Below are 18,293 nucleotides of genomic sequence, written 5' to 3'. Positions count from 1 at the left end.
GCATCCACAGCTTCTCTGGGCAGCCTGTGCCAGTGTCTCACCACCCACACAGTAAAGAATTCCTTCCAAATATCTAATCTAAACCTGCTGTCTGTTAGTTTAAAGCCATTACTCCTTGTCCTATCACTACATGCTCTTGTAAAAAGCCCCTCCCTTATGTCTCTTGTGGGCTCTCTTTACACACTGAAAAGATCCTAATAGGTCTCCCTGGAGCCTTTTCTTTTCCAGGATGAATCATCTCACTTCTCAATCTGTTTTATTAGGAGAGATGTTCCAGCCCTCTGATCATATTTGTGACCCTCCTCTGAACCTGCTCCAATGGGTCCATGTCATTCTTATGTTGTGTTCAGAGCTGGACACAGTACTTTAAATTGGAGTAGAGGTGAAGAATCACCTCCTTTGATCTTCTGGTCCTGCTTTTTCTTGATGCAGCAAAGGCTCTTTATTTCAAATTACAAGTGGAGAAGGAGAAAAGGGTGTTCAGTGTCTGCTCATTAGAGTGATGGTCTTCTCTTAAAAAGTGGGTTCAAACCTTTCCCAAGAGAGGATCAGACTGAATATCAGCCCACCACATCCCAGGCACTACTCTGTTGGATAACACTCTGCTGAGCTGAGAAAAAACATCATTATTTGGATGGTGGGAACAGCAATCACGTGAGAAATTATGTCAAAATATACAGTGCAGGGAAACTTGGGCACAGTTTATTATGGGCTTGTGGCATTTCTGACTGTCGTTATTTGTCCATATATAGAGATGGAAAAAGACTGTGTGAACTGAATTTATCAACAACTGACATGGAAAAAAAGATTGAAAATATTTCACACTTTTAAATCCAGTGAGGTGTAAAGACGTTTTACTTTCCTTTTTGCTACATTTCACTACAAGTCTCATCTATATAACTTGCCAGTACCCTAGTGATCTAACCTGGATTTTGGTTAAAATGATCATTTATCCAGAAATAAGCTGGTCATGTATACCAGCAGGTAATATGTGGGTTCCTCTGTATCTGTAAAAATATTTATACTGTAACTTACGCTTTTGGACTTCTCTTCTTTGGTGGAGTCCTGCAATTGTTGGAATTATATGATTTGCAGCTGTGGCTATTGAAAAATAAAATAATTGCTTGTGGAGAAGAAAGAACTGGAAATGTTGTGAGAAAGATGTTCTTTAATATAAATATTAAATTATATTTTTGTTTCCAAGGTAGAAAAACCTGCAAGTACTTAATCAAACCCCAATATTGAGCATATGATTTGCATGTTAAACAGATTAAATTCTCTAAAGCCTCAAAATTACATGTTTTGATAATGAGTTTAAGTGGTGATTTATTTCAAAGTTGAAATTAATTATGGACAAAATTTTCCTTAGAAAGTGTAAATTTCTATACCTACTTGTGTGTTCTCCAGTCTTTTGCAGTGTGTGTACTTGATTTTAATTTTTTCCATTACAGAACACTGGATTTTCATTATATATTATTGACTTTCCTTGATTTGAAAGGCAAGGTAACAGATCATGCCTGCTTACTTCAGCACATCCTTTTTGTTCCTGTTTTTGGGTATTACAGCATGAGATGTCTGCATGTCTACAATAGATACTGTAAGCAACATCAAATTTTGTGGCCTGTTCTTCAGGAGACTAAAAAATCATAGCTATGTTATACATCTATATTTAATGTAAGGTAAGAGATGCAAGATAAATAGAAGGATGAAATACTAAGTCAGGGTGGAAGTCCTTTACAAGGAAAACAGTCTGGGTATAACCTCAGAAATTATAATTTCACTGAATGTCATGCCTGAAGAGGCCACCTAAAAACAGAGACTAGACAGGAGAAAGAGAATAAAGGTAGATATTTATTTGAAAGGCCTTCAAAGGTACCCCCTGGGGGCCAGAGGCTATTGCCAAGATGGACCCCAAGATGGACAACAGGTCACGAGTTCTTCACACTTTTATAGGTTTGGTTCATTTGCATAACAAGGTTAATTCTCCAATTAAAGCTTCAGTTTAATGATGTAATTCCCCTCAGCTTTCCCCCCTCTCAGAGGCTCTTTGTTTTCTACTTTTTGGGCCTAGGACGGTCTGGGTGTCCTTGGAGAGCAGGCCTGGAGAGGCTTTGTTATGTCTACCTAGCCTGAGAGAGCAGAAATAAACAGGCTACAAGAAACTTTGGAGTTACACACTAGGCAGTACAGGATTTGAAAAATATAAAAGTTAAAACCCAAGGCATCAAATGTTTCTCATGGACTAATGCTCCCAAATCATCTGATATCAGCCAAGTTATTGCTTGTTTCAGACTTATGTTCAGAAGACAGTCCAGGACTTCGCCTAGCACCTTCATGGTGAAGGCAGTTAATGGGAACATGCTAATTACTGGCAAAGGGAAGCATCTATGATATTAGTAGCTCACTGCTACTATCAAATTTTCTTTTCTTAGGAAATCCAAGGAAAGAGTGGTTTGCAGTTGTAGATATACCTCACCATTCAGAGATTTCACTAAAATTGCCAAAATTCAATGAAATCTGAAGATTTAAGAACAAATTGAAGTATCCAAATCAATGGTACATTCTTAACTGGTTTGAATCTGGACAATCCCTTTTATGGTTGATATAATCTCAGAGGCATCTCTGACACTGGAAACGTTTTTTGGGAAGGGCTGAGGTGATAGTACTGAGCTGAAAAACTTTAAAAACATTAATGAATAATACAGAAGACAGCTGTACAGAAAGTGCCAGGCTCAGCACTTATCGTCCCTCAGTGAAGACAAATAATTTGATTACATTTTTTACCCTGAGGACCATGATTGTGATGAACATAGAAACATGTTTTCTATCATTCAAGCCCTGTTCTTTTCTTCAAATGCATTGTGCTTAGATAAACTGAATAACCTACTAGAAATATTACTTATAGGAACTCGACATCTGTGAAGAGAGAAAAAGTGCAAATCTTTTCAACAATTGCTCTATTTTGCAGGTTGGAAAGAAAATGGTGCTTCCAAAACTGGCTCCCATAAATGCACAGTCCTGTGTGTCTCTGTCACATATCTTTCTGTATCCCCAGTAGGACAGGACTTTTTGAGAAAATTAACGATTTTTTAGGCATGTGCACTCAGTCCTGATTTGTTTGTACAGTACATAGCGCATGCCTGCATTAGTGCCTAATAAATCAGACCTACAGCTCACACCTACCCCTGTCTGCCTTATCTCTGCTGGCAGCTCTTCCCTGTATGCATAATTGCATCTCCATGTTAGTGGCTTGAGGAAAGCTGCTGCTCCTTAAATCATATGAGCTCCTAAAACTGCAAGATTTTGAGCATTTCAGCATAGTCTTCTTTCTGAGTATGAATTGCATGCCAAGAAGAAAGCATGGAGAGGAAAAGAAAGGAACTATATATATTCATTAATCGTAGGTCTCAGCATTGCTTGGTAGGAGAGCGAAGAGGCTTGTTAGTTAATGTTGCAATTAGGCAAGACAAAACCCACAGTAAACAGTCGTTCTCTAAGCTGTATGAAGATGCAGCCCTCTACCCAAATTCACCAGTTCTGGCAAAAAACAGACTTTTCATCAGGGATAGACTGTGTTTAGCTGACTTCTGCAAATGTAAAATGCCTATAAAAGGAAAAGCATTTTATATTTCTCTGAGTCTTTGTGTGCAGAATAGCTTTCTGTCTGTGGTAAAGGAAACAGTCACAGCATTCTGGAGGGGATTAAAAGGGGAGGGAAAGTGGGTTGTTTTCTTACTGCTGTCATCTGAAGCAAGATATTTTGCTCATAGGAACTCATGCTCAGTATAAAAGTTATGATGATTCATTTCATTTTGCAGGCCCTCCTCCATCCAGGATGCAAGAGACCACAGCAGCATACAGAGAAACTGCTTGTTTCAGACAAGGACTGATTTTTTTTATTCATTTGACTTTTGTGATGCATACTTATATCTATATCCATATTCTAAACAGAATGGAGAACTCTTTTAGGAGCTACGTCATGAAATGCCATAGCATAAGTGCAGGATGCACACGTTTAGATCAGTCATCCTTGTACTTGTTTTTCTTAACGCCTAGTGAGGGATGCTGACAGAAACAAAAATTATTGCCCCCAAAGAGCCATTGGGGTCAAATAACAGACAGCCCTCTCTTACAGAGCTATAAGGGAGAACATTTCATAGAAATAAAGCAAAGCGAGATGGAAGAGAATCATATTGCATGCATGTTCCCAAAAAAGGTGTTTTTCTATGCATCTCCTGTCATGTCCTGTCTGGATTTTAGCTTCACTGATTACTTTGAGATATGCAGTTTGAAGGGAAAAGCTTACTAGAAATGCATGGTGATTCCAGAGGAAAAGATTTCTCAGACACCTATCTTGCTTTCCGAGATGCTCAACTGGCAGCAGCTTGGCTTGTCAGAGTAGGAGCAGCTTGATGTGACTGTCTGCTGGCTGCCAGAGTAGGATCTTCCCTTCCAGGAGAACGGGAGTGGCTGTGGAATGCTTAACTGAGCATCAGTCACTCTGGGAAGGAATCTATACAGCTGCACTAAGCAGGGCAGGAATCTTCAAAACCACACTTCCACAAAAAAAAATGGCCAGCAGAAGGGCTGTCTCTAGTGAATAGCATTTTTTCCCAAATCAGTCCTTTCTAAGGATAATGATGTTTATTTGTGAAGGTCTCTCTACTGTTGCCCAGAAGTAGCCCATATATGTGAAACTCCAGGACTTGCTATGAGAAAACAACCCACTTTTGGTAAGGCTAACAAGGAAAATTGAGGACATGTGTTTTTCCTCAGTCAAAAAGTCATTGCTTTACATTCCTGCTTCTGCAGAAATTAGTTGAACTAAGTAATAAATTTTGTGTAATGCTCTGGGATTGTGAAGTCATTAATCTGTTAGCTGGCAGAATTCTCAAGGTCTGGTGTATACATTTTAAAAAATAAAATCCAACTAAATGACAAGTGATTGCTGGAGTCATTTTTTTGTAGCTGCAGTTATAATGCACATCATGAATCACAGAGTGCTGGGTGAACAGTGAGAGGATAAGTAACTTGCTCAAAGTCACACAAGATGAAAAGAAGCCAGGCAACCCGGTCACTGTGACCTATCCTAATCCAGTATCATTTTTACTTCTATTAAGAAGATCTGATTGCAAATTAAAACTTTGATTGCACCAGGAAATAGACTGCCTTTTCCCTCAACACCGTGATGACCTTGACTGTGTTAATGTTAAAAATAAGCAACCTGTGCAGCCTCTAAGAGTGACAGGAACCAATTCTCTATAAATCTTTCTTCTCACTCTGTGTATTCTCCAGTGAGAAAGGAGGAGAATTTTGGGATGGCTATACTCCTACGCAACTCTTCGTAAGGGAGGAAAATATGAAACCAAAACTTCCACGTAATGAAAATTCAACTGCTTCCCCAGCCTAGTAGAGAAGGAATATACTCAGACTTTTGGATTGTGCAGTGGTTCTGAGACCAGGGGTTCTTCTCATGCTTTAGTCTGGAGATAACAAGTACTATCCTGAGTGCTGTCTCTCACTGAGGTAATGATGCCTTCTATTCAAACGTATTTCAGGGCACAGAAACAGAGTATAGCAGGCCTGTATGTTCCGAGTTTTTTGCCACCATATTTTAACATGTATAAGTGCTGTAAGCTGACCTTTAAGACTAATGAGAACACTTAAGTAAGTATAATTATCTGGGGGGGAGCATTATCTTCCATTATGTTCCAGATCATTCTTCCTATACAGGACACTGCTAACATTTGAAATTAATTGTTAAAGCAAATGTGGTCATTAGGAGAACATAGAAAGGCAGATGAATGTTTTATCCATGAAGCCTAAGGATAAAATAAAGATAGTTGACTCAATTCTTTGCCCTGTATAAAGCAAGAAAAGATTTGAGGAAACACAGTCTTAATGGTGACATTTTCTGTGTTTAAATATTAAATTGTATTCAGTAAATTCAATGGTTTCAATTTTTATTAATCATGAATGATATTGGTGTCCACATTGGTTTGTCTGACCTGAAGCAAAAGAAGGGAAAATAAGAGTGTCAGAAAAATTTCTACATTACTTTTTCTTTTCTTTCTTTCTTTCTTTCTTTCTTTCTTTCTTTCTTTCTTTCTTTCTTGTCAGAGGAGTAATTGTTTTTAGTCTAGGATGAATTTAAATAGAAACCATTTTCTTCTTCTCATTGGTCTTTAGGATTACAGTGATCAGTAACCCTGGGATTTTGCATGTAACTTTTCCTAAATCCTCCATCCAATAGAACTTAGGTCTTGTGTATTTCAGACAAGGAAAGGGTAAAGGGTGATCAGGCGTTGGAACAAGCTCCCCAGGGAAGTAGTGGAATCACCTGAACATGTTCAAAAAATGTGTAGATGTGGCACTTGGGGACATGGTTTAGTGGTGAACATGACAGTACTTCATTAACGAGTTGATCCAATGATTTTTGAGGTCTTCTCTAACCTATACAATTCTATGATTCTATGATTTTTTTTTTATTGCAGGGAAGGTAGGACAAAGTTTGTTTTCCCCTTTAATCTCTGTCAAATGATTTCTTACACACTTGGTGTAGCCAGAAGGAAAGTTAAATTGCACATGGTGAAATTCCTGTCATAGGGTGGCAAATGGACTGACTTCTGTTTAACAGACAACTTTTAAACACTACCAGGATTTTAATAAATTTCTTTTTAATTTAAAAACTCATCTCAATCCTTTCTCTGCAGAAGGATATGTAGCTGAGGATGTCCTGCAATATGTATCATGTTTCCTCCTGCCAAGAATGGAAGCAGATGCTATGGTTTTTATGCAAATCCACACACATATTTCCTCTCAGAATATGGAAGAGTTAAGGACAAGTGCAGAAGAAAAAAGCTGCATTTTTTATAGTGTTGTGATGATCTTTGTGTCTACCTCCCACCATCTCTCCCCAGTGACAGCAGCAAGAACACATACTGCTGTTACAGACAGATGTTTGCCCTGTTAGCCAGCCAAAAAGAAAGTGGATTTATGTCCTCAGGCAGTCATTGTCACGACACAGAGTGCATCATTCTCCTGGGAGTATCTCTGGCAGCATTAGGGAGTTGAGAGGAATTGAACACAGGATCAGCTCCTCCCAGACATGAACGATTGTGGGGCAGGTGTGATGCTTCTCTCCCTGGGGATCTGCTTTTAAGCTGAAGGGATGCAGCATGAGCAGGGACCAGCTGTGCAGCAGCTGTGCCTGCACCCAGTCTCCTGCATCCTTGATCCTGACCCTGACCCTCTGGCTTGGCTCCCCAAGGCTTCCCTCAACACTGCAGGCTTGATGGGACAGCACCGGTCAGCACATAACCTCAACTGCTGTCTCTGGGCCTGATCTTGACCCAGACTGCCTCCTTACCATCCAATTCATTGTTTTTGACACTGCCTGAGTGCCAGCAAGACTGTCTCAGTTGTGCTACGTGGTTGCAGACCCACAAAAAAGCCTAAGAAAATAAGAGTCAGGGTCCTAAGAAAGAATCACTGCCTGCACAGGGAGGGACGCCATCAAGTGCCAGCTCAAGAGTTGGAATATTGCTGCTGCTGCTGTTTGTCAGGAAGGCGCCACCAGGATGGTAAACAAATCCAAACTCAGACCTTCCTGTCTTTCCTGCAGGGGCCAGCTGGGTGGCACAGATCCCAGTAAACAGACAGCAATAATACAGCATCTTCTTTAAGGTCCAACAGCTTTGGTTGGTCTCCAGGAGCACGCAGTGGCATTTGAAATGCTGACATGCTGCAAGGAGTAGGAAAGAAACATCACAGTCCTTAGGAGAAAGGCTTTCAGGTATTTTTGTAATGCAGCATCTCTCACGGGACTGTTTTCCTTCTGTCTTCCTTCCTCCTACCCATGTCCTCTCAGCATGTCTAACATTTGCAAGTTTGAGCTGAGCTGCTGGCTAATGGCTTACAGAGCCTCCCTCAGAGGTGGAACATAAAGAGATGAAAAAATGAGGATTACAGAACTGTGTAGGTGGCCATAGCAGGAGAATGCTACAGAGACACATAGCAGGGGCAGAAATACCTCTGGGATTCAATAAAACAAGAGTTTGACATTTAGTTCTTGGTTCTGGATTTAAAAAATATTTTTGTCTTAGTTCTAAAGAAGTCTGTTCATCTGTTTATTTCTATTGTAAGGTAGGCCAGGATTTCTTCACAAAGGTTATGATCGTTGATGAATGCAGGTGCTGCAAGGACATTATTCTTGCCAGTTGTATACAGACCCTAAGGAGTATGAATTATTTTAATATTTTACTTGGTGAGATAACAAGAGCTGCTGTTTCTGTGTGCACAGGTGAGGGTGACTGGCATAGCTTTGTGTTCAGATATCTTACTGCTTTTCTTACAGGGCTGGATAAACCAGTTCTGAAGCAAGAGCTGACCTACAACAGCTTTCAATGTGGTGCATTAAATGGTCACCAAGTGCAGGTTTCTTTGATAGTAATTCTGTAAACGAGCTGCTGATGAACTGAACATCAGCAGATAGGTCAGGGTACAATCCATTACAGCAGCTTGAAGACAAACTATCCTTGTTCATGGCTCAGGAAATGGGTCTGGAGATCTGTCTTCAGAGCTCCATACATGGCCTCAAAACTGCTCGTGTCAGAATTATTCCAGCTGAGGGGAAAGGCTAGAATGAGGAGGAATTTTAATGATGTACAATGTGGTAGCTGCAATTTTAGATTTTTTTGTACAACCTGTGCTATTTGCTTACATTCTAGAGTTACCCTGTTAAAGCAGGATCTTACAATTTTTCTTTTCTGTTCACAGTTGGCAGCTATTGGATCAAGTACGCTAAAGTTAGACAGTACTAGGCAGAATTATGGCTGGCCGTTGCCTCAGTCCACACAAAATAATCTTTGCCCCTTTATTTTGATTTCCTGACACTGTAAGATCTATTGTGTTAATTCTCATTCTGCTATCAAGTACTCAGTTGAAGAACTTACAGTTTTGAAAGAATTAGGTCAGCTGTCCATTTTTCACAGCTAGTTACCTCTCTTTATAAGCAAATATATTTATTTTTTCCTTTCCAGTGAATCATTATTTTCATTATTCCTGCTTTTTGCCTTTAAAATGCTCATTTTCGTCCTGTTTCCAAACTCTTACATACAATTTAGAAAAACAACCTGGCTGTTTAGACTGTAAAGTTTTCATGACTTATGTTCTAGCATCTGCTATGGGAAACAATGATCAAAATACTGCTATGAGAAAAGCTTAGGCCTGTTTAACAGTCAAACAAGTTGGCGCTTTTTTGAATAGAAGTGCATGAGTTTTCACCTGACACTTGCTCATAATTCAGATTGATCCACAAAAGAACAGGACATGCCTGAAAAACATTGACAGTATTTTTTTGCCTTATCAAAATACCTTGACAGTAAAGTTCATGGTAAATTAATAACGCTTGAAAAAAAGACCACACATATAATAGCATGATTGATGTAGTGGCAGTCAGGTACTCTTTGAGTTGTGAAGGATCTGTGCATTAGCAAAAGGGTTTTATATAGCAAATATTATTTGGTGTATAGCAAAATTGTTAAAACAAAGATAGCTGCATTGTTGAAACCACACCTCAAAAGAACAGTCAAGTACGACTACACTTAAATCTTGTAGAACAACCTTTCAAGAATACAGTGTGAGATATAGGCCTTGTGATGGTCACATGGGCTCATTTTCTAACAGTTTCTTGCAGTGTAAGGCCGGCTTATGTTACATGGCAATAGAGATATTTCAACATCCTTGACCGCTGGCTTATCACTTTCCAGGTAGGTGCATGTGGCTTTCATGGAAGATCTTCTCATTAAAATTCACTCACCTGTCCTTCTGCTCCAATTAGGAGGGGAAAAACGCAATCCATATCCTGTCCTACCTAGTATACATCCACTAACCAATAGACATCTGAATTGATGAGCACTATACTTGGCCCTATATCTCTGTTCCTTTTCCTGTCTGTATTAATTCCTTTCCTTAAGAGATTTTACTGGGATCACTTGTTTTAGTGCCCGTACAGTCAAGCATAATAACCTAATCACATCACAGTTCTGACTTCCAAAATGCCCTCAGTTTTTTCACATATTCTTCCTTTAAACTCATTTCTTTCCAGAATTAGCCTCAGCAATAGCTTTTACACAGCCTATCCTAGCTGGATGTTCCATTTTTTTTTCTGGGTTTTAAGCATGCATCTATGATAGGTCATAGTACTTTGGAAAGGACTGTGTGGTCTTATAATACTGCATGAATGTTAGTGGTAGCATGAAATCCCATCTTGCTATGTAAGAAGTACTGGCTGTGTGATTCATTTTTTCTCTTTCTCACACAGGCTGCCTACAGCCTGACACATACCACAGGGTTCTTAATTCTTCCAGTACCACATCCAGAAATGACAGACCAGAGGAAGATCCCTGGCAAAAACCATTGTTACTTTAGCCTGTGCATAACTTAATTCTCTTTGTTCTATCTTCATTACTACTACATAAAACACATTCATGCTGTCTCTGACCTTATGTCCTAATTAACTATTGCATTACTGTGTAAGAGCCATCAGCCACTGCTGCCTTGACTTGTTCTGATTCCCCATGACAGAACTCCATTGATATTCTGTGAAATGGCAGTTCTTGTTCATGTTCTGCACACACCTCCAACATTTCATATTTCATCAAAGGTTTTCAGAGGGAACCAGGGAACCCTCTGTTGTTAACTTTATTCTAGCTATTCTCTCATTGTCACCCTTGTCCTACCAGATATTTGAATCTTCTCTTGCAATTCTCTACCCATACAGGCCACAGAAACAATGGAAGTTTTATCATTCCAAGGGAGCTTCTCAATTTTGTCAGCACAGTGAGCACAGTTTTTGATTTGGTTTAAATGGAATAATTCAGATGCAGGCACTTATGTGTAAGTGTCTGTAGTGAATATGACCACATGTGATGGAAGTGCCTCAGGTCACATAGTAGATGGTGAACATTTGGTAACTGGTCCGCAGACTTGAGAAGATTTTTCATCTGGTCACGTATATGATTTCCTAGGCTTGGTTGACTTTATTGATGGAGCAGAAATAGGAATGAAGGGTCTTGCAGTCTCAGTAGGCAACTAAATGGGTTTCAACAGGAGTGGAAAAAAATAATTTACTGTATGCAGATTTGAGTAGTCCACCGGCAAGATGAATGCTTATTTCATTTCACCTACTGATGTTCTAAGCTAATTGTGGATTAGCTGACAGCATTGCAGCTGCTGTTGTGACATCCTGAACTAGGCCAACTGCTCCGAGCTCCAACATTTTATGTAGCAACACTGATTTGATTTGCGGGGCCTTAAGCTCTGGAATATGCATTAAAGGAGGTGATTTGGGCTTTGCTAAGGAGCTGAACTACAACTTGAATTGTTTATAGTTCTCTGACAGCTCGGGGGACTCTGATGATTGTTGCCATCTGAGAAACTTGCATTACACTTCTCAAAAAGACTGTCTTTACAAACAGACAGCCCTGACAGACATTGTTGATGTAGGGTTACAATTGTCTGTCTGACTCATAGTTAAAAGATCTGCCAAACAGCATATTTTTGGTGTAAAATACTTATATCTGCTAATGTAGAAATAGATTGTATCATCATCCAAGTTATTAATATCCACAAAGAAGCCCAAACACTGGGAGAAATCTACCTCTCTATACTACTTGATTTAGTTTGGCTGAAAATGACGAATTTTAGAACTGTTATAAAAGTGAAGGCTTTGTACTGGCCCCTTTATAGGATAGAATAGAATATATTTAAGGGTTTTCTGGACTAGGAAAATAAAATATACTTCAAAAGTATTAGCTAATGTTTGTTACTGCTCTTCTGTCCTTAAATATTGTCAGATACAATGTTAGCCAAGGACAATATTAATAATATTTAGGTAGTATTCAATTTCCTCAGTTTGGACAGGGTTTTAGAAAAACAAGAATATTAACAAGACTTTACATGAGTGGTAGAATATCTGAAGTTTGATTGTTGTGTATTTGTGTGCAGCAGTTGGCTTTGTGGTTGTCTCATACTATCACCACTCAAAAATTACCTGTTTGGAAGGCTCGGGACCCTTGTGATCAATGTAAGACAAGGAGAGACCTCCTACAGCTGGACCTTTTCCTCTGCCAAGACACACATAGTACTTTTCTGTGCAGTTGCCTCATGAAATTTACAGGAATTGGGAGACCTTTCCCACAATGTCAGAATTGGCTGAAGGCGGCAGAAGTAGGCAATGTAGGCACACAGGCACACACACATATCAAAGAAAGGATGATGTCCTAAACCTTGTTTTTTCTGTAAAGCAATCTAAAATGAATCATAGAATTGTTAGGTTGGAAAAGATGTTTAATATCATGAAGTCCAACTGTAAACCCAGTACTGCCATGTCCAATGCTAAACCATGTCCCTCAGTGCCATATATGATCTGGAAACAACCTCTCCTATAAGCAGCAGGCACTCCAAAATTTTCTTTTGTAATGAATGGTTCAACACACACACACAAACTACTGCTCAGAAGTGGCTGACAGGATCTGCTCCTTATGACTTAGTGCTTTATGTTCTTCAGCTGTGTATTGTTATAAGAAAGGGGTGTAATACACAGAACCATCCTCTGGTGACTTTCAGTCATACTTCAGCCCATGAATCAGGGGAGCATAAAGAAGAAAAATGAGCCCTTTCAATGTCCAGAAGGATGGGCAAGTGAGCAGGCAGCAGCAGACAGAGCAGATAAATTGTATGGTCCAAACATTTGCCGTATTTGTTGCAGATATGGATCTTCATGTGCTTTTTTGATGAGGTGTTCCAGACTTTGTACAGATTTCCATCTGCTTTGCCCCCAAGGGACAAAAAGAGTTCTCAAGTCAAGCCAAGTAACAAGTGGTTGTCACAACTGTTCTATTTCAAAATGAGCACAAAATATTTCTCAAGAAATAACTCTGCTCTGCTTCTATACAAAATGAGTGGAACTGCAGGATATGAAAGGCTTTGAATCTCATAAGAAGAAATGCATTTTACAATTGCATGAAAGCAGTAGTCTCCCTTGTCACTAGGAAAAGATCTATGAATCTTATCCTGGTTTAATAAGTATGAAAGACACAAAAATAATCAACGAGGGGATCACAGGGACAACACTAGTATTGTTCCTCTCTGGTGCAAGTGTCCTGCTCACCTTGCTAGAAAGCCAAAGTCTTTCACTCAACAAATCTTTACTTCTGCTACTCCCAGTAGTAGTGTTCAGTAGTAAAGGGAAAGAAGCCTTCACATTAGAGTACAGTCACCTCTCTGGTACTTTCAATTTCCAGGAAGTGGGAAAGCTCAGCAATGAAGTCCAAAGAAGAGCAATGAAGCTGGTGAAAGGTCTGGAACACAAGTCCAGTGAGGAATGGCTGAGGGAGATGGGGTTGTTTAGCCTGGAGAGGAAGAGACTCAGGGAGACCTTATCACTGTCTACAACTGCCTGAAAGGAGCGTGTAGCGAGAGGGTTCAGTCTTTTCTCCAAAGTCAGAAGCAATGGGACAAGTTCTTCCAGGGGAGGTTTAAATTGGGTGTTAGGAGCAGTTGCTTCACCAAAAGGGTGGTTAGGCAGTGGAACTGGCTGCCCAGGGAAGTGGTAGAGTCACCATGCCTGGAGGTATTTAAATGATGTGTAGAAGCGGCACTGAGGGACGTGGTTTAGCGGTGGACTTGGTAGCATTGGGTTCATGGCTGGACTTGATGAACTAAATGTTTTTTCCCAATCTAAATAATTCTATGATTCTATGAACTGTAACTGATGCTCCCACAAGCAGAGAAGTTTATTAAATTTGAACCTTCTGTGTCTGGAAAGAGTTACTCTAATGACTGGGAAATTGTGCAGGAGCAGCACAAGAGTGTTGCTATACTTAAACCATGTGGTTTTTCAGATTAGGTGTTTTTAATAAGGTGGGGGTAAATTCTAATTTTGCTTAATGGTTTGAACTTTTCAGGGGTCATAAATGAAAGAGGTCCTAAATAGTACACCCAGGGAGGGCTTGAGCATGAGCAGTTGCTGAACTGCCTGGGAGAGGTTTTAGGGAAGAACTTTGGTGAATTTTACTGGCTTAAAAATAGCATCTGTGGTGTTAGAGAATACTTCTTAATTTTAGTTCAGCCTCAGTTAAGACAGCATTGTGAATCAAAAAACTTACTTTTTTTTTCTTTTCTTTTGATCCAAAATAGTCCTATATGCAGCTACCTCAGAAATGTCTCCTAAACTTGGGAATTCAAACCATATTGCTAACAAGAAGAAAATATGATTTGTAATAACTTGTATATTGTGTCATCAGCACAGTGACACTCTAAAGAGATAACAGAAATCAGTTATTTTATGAAGACAACACTTTGCTTTGCAGAATCCACACCTTCTTGTAGCCAATTAAAGTCCTGCAAAATTTGTAAAATAGTAAATGTTGCACCTTTCCTTCAGTTCTGGCTGAATGCTTTGGGCTGGCGTTCAAAGCAGCCACTGTACAGTTTTCTGAAAGTTGCTTTATAGACTTGTTAATTCTTAACTCAGTGCCCATAATATTCTATGATGAGCATATATTTCTTTTGAGATCAGGAGCACTATTTCACATTGATGCTTCATGACTTTGTTTCCAGAGACAAAGAAGTTTCCTTAAGTTTATTGAATTCATTTAGGTTCATAACCCAGACAGAACCAGCTCTGGCAAGACTTCCTCTGCTTTATGTTCCTTATTTAGCAAATAGAACCTGCAGAGCGCATTGCCATCTTCTCTGAAATCTTTGGCTTTGTTGGACTAAGCTGGAAATGAGATAAGTAGATCAGACGAACTCGGGGAAAAAAAAAGAGCAAGACAGTTGCTGCTTTTGGAAAACAGCAAAAAGTGTTTTTCAAACCAAGAAACGCTGCCTGTTAATAGCAGCATTAAATTTCTGTTGAAGTTTTGTGGAAAGCTATTTTGTTGGGGTTTTTTTGTTTGGTTGGTTGGTTTTTTTTTTTTTTTTTTTTGGGTTTTTTTTTTTTTAATCCTAAGTTTACATTATTTGTCTTCCTAGAAAAAATAAGACTGAACAAACAGAAATACAATGCTGTATACATGTAGGAAGTATAGCTGTTAACTGCAGTGTCTTTTACATCAGGTAGGTGGTACAGATTGAAGTTGCGTCTGTAATGCATAACACAGTGCAACATGGTTCGTGAATAAGAACTTGCATCTGTAAAATTCTGCATGGGGTAAATTCCCTGCCAGATAAGTATTTCTTCCTGCACAGAGGCACATGGCTTAGATACACAGTCCTTGCATCCGTCCTTTCCTGCATCTAGCCACTGGTGCTTGGTGGTGTCCTGTCACCACTCATTTCCATACCATTAAAACTAGTAATATGTATCTCTGTGTATATTCACAGCTTGTGGACTTAGAAATTTTGATTGGGTTTTAGCTGCTTTAAATGTATAGATCCCACTTTCCTCCTCCATCCTGTTAAGGTAAATATACTGACACTGAGCCTGCCTTTAAGTGACTTTTTAGAAATAGCCTGCAACATCCAGGGATCCCTGAATGCTGCTTGGCAGTGTAAAGTATAGAGAAAATAAGCCTTATTTCCATACTAATAACCCTGGGAATATAATACATCACAACCATGTCAAGTGTCCTGCTGTTTGATGGAATGTCAGAAAGACTTTTTCTAAATTCAAAAGGACAAAAAAGCAACGGTAGGAGAAGCCGTAAGTGTAGGATGTCTTTCAAATCATACATCTGCATATCCAATCCCCAGAACATCTGCAAATGCCCAGTACAAACCTAGAAGGAATATTTCATTTAACCAAGGCTTGTATATTACTGTGCATAGCTATTCTAAAAATATGTGTCTGCAGGCAGTTCCATCCTGCATGGGAATTTTTTCCTGAAAGTTGAAGAAAAATGGATTTGAGAAGATCATGTAACTTTACACATAATCATAGTGAGAGCAAGCACACGCTAAAAGAATTGCTCAATGCTACAGGCTTCTGATGGAAATAAAGTCAGAAAAGTCCTGGAACATGAGGTGCAGTATTAGCTCCTTAGTAATGTTCTATTTTTGTTTCTTAGCAGTTACGTATGTCTAAGCCTATCTGCTCTGAAAAAGCAGTTTTAAAATCATACAAAACAGAACCAAGCAGGTGTTGATTCAAAGGTGTTTTGAGTAATTTATAGATTAGATGTGCCAGCAGTTACAGCCACTAGGCAAAACTCTTTCTAGTCATTTAGCAAGGCTTTTATGCATGAAATCATAGAATCATATAATGGGTTTAGTTGGAAGAGATCTTAAAGATCATCAAGTTCCAACCCCCTGTCACAGGCAGGGACACCTTCCACTAGACCAGGTTGCCCAAGGATCCATTCATCCAGCCTGGAACATTTCCAGGGATGGGGCATCCACAACTTCTCTGGGCAACCTGTGCCAGCACCCCATCATCCTCACAGCAAAGAATTTCTTCCTAATATCTAACCTAAATCTACCCTCTTCCAGCTTAAAGCCATTGTCCCTTGTCCTACCACTACATGCCCTTGCAAAAAGTCCCGCTCCAGCTTTTCTGTAGCACCTTTTTCATATTTAAATCAACCTTTTAAAACTAGAGGCTGAAAAGACACATAGATCAACTTCAAGAAATTTAAGTCCTGAGTTGTTGCTTATGAATCAGCTAAGTACCAAAGACTTTTTAATGGGGAATGACTCGTGAGAAATCTCTAAGGACTGACTTCACTGACTTAGAAATACAGATATAAGTGAGAGCCAGGAAGCCCACGGACTGTCTGCATGCTCTGAAAATTGAGTCAGCAGTCTCTGATAAGATGACTGTGTGTCATGAAATTTCAGGCTTTGATCTATAGCCTTGTGAATGGATTTCCTTGTCTCCACTCCCTGAATATTAACTTCAAGATGCAAGCTAAATATCTGTAGCATGAGCCAGTGGAAAACTGAGTGAAGGGTAGAAGGAAAGGACGACTCAGATGCCTTAAGTTTTAGGATTTCTAATGCAGCTCTTGGTTTGACTAATCTTACTGCAACTAATTCTTCTTTTTAAGAAATCAGATTCCGGGAGGTGGTGTCTTCCTTCCTCAGCTGACTTTTCTCCCATTGGTAGAAAGTCACATTAAAAGAAAAAGTTCTGCCTTTGAATTAAACTCTTTCTAAGTATTGTGACATTATGGCAGCAGCATCTTGGACTTAAGAGCTACTTTGGATGAGTAAATATTTTTCTTTTGTAAAGTAAAGGATTGCACCAGTCTTAGAGGTATGAAGGCTTTCAGGAAGCTGGTCTTTACTGAAGTAGAATCAGGAGGATTTGCAGTCTTGCTTGCCTTTCCGGCAGTTGAACCTTTATGGTGCATGTATTTAGTTTTAAATATTCCAAATGTAGTGAAACATATGAGGACAAGAGGCCAACAGTGTTGTCACAGTCCTGAATCCTTTGAGATTTTCCATAAGGATATATTTTAGGCGCTGAAAGTCATGGTAGCAATGATAAGAGTAAAGTGCTCTGTTAAATCTGTGCCTATATATATTTTGTGTTGGCTGAAAAAAAGCATTTCATTTATAGGAAGAAATACACTTAGAGATACTCAAGTCTTTCACTTTCCTGAAACTGAAACTCTTTAATATGAGTACCTCTGCTTGACCAGTTGGAGTAGGCTTCAGTTCAGGCTTTGTGAAAAGGCAATTTTTCTAGGAAATACCTGTTAAAGAAACAGTGGTAGAATGTTGACTAGATATGTCTTCTGCTGCTCTGTGCTACGGTACTGATTTAAGTTCCTTTGAAAATGCCAGGCTAGGTAACTTAGGGTACCAACTTCCAATATTGGTGAGGCAGGATGAGACGTGCCTTGCTCTAACACTGCCATAAAAGCTGGAAATCTACAAGGAGCCTTGAAGCTCCTCTGAAAGCATCAGCCTCTGTCATTCAAGTCCCTAGATTTTCACTTGTGGTTTTTATAAAACAATAAACATGCTGTGTGTCCCATCTGCATTGAGCCTGTATGTCTGTCCTAGCACTTACAATGCACATGCTTTTCTACCTTTGACAATTTTCTTTACCTTTGTTGTTCAATTAAATGGATCTATAGGTAAAAGGTGTCAAATGTGACCCCATGGATGGGATTCCTCTTGTTTGACTGTACACACACAGAGCTGAGAATTTAACATCTGCATTAGGCCATCTTGCTTAGACTGCCTTTACTGTCTGTGGGAAGAGGTATATTATTCTGCCTACTTTCACTGTACATCTTAGGAAGAAATGATTCACTCCTTTTAAGGGCATCTCTCTC

This window comes from Corvus moneduloides, chromosome 2 (assembly GCF_009650955.1).
Source record: "Corvus moneduloides isolate bCorMon1 chromosome 2, bCorMon1.pri, whole genome shotgun sequence".
Lineage (NCBI taxonomy): Eukaryota > Metazoa > Chordata > Aves > Passeriformes > Corvidae > Corvus > Corvus moneduloides.
This window is presented reverse-complemented; position numbering follows the sequence as displayed.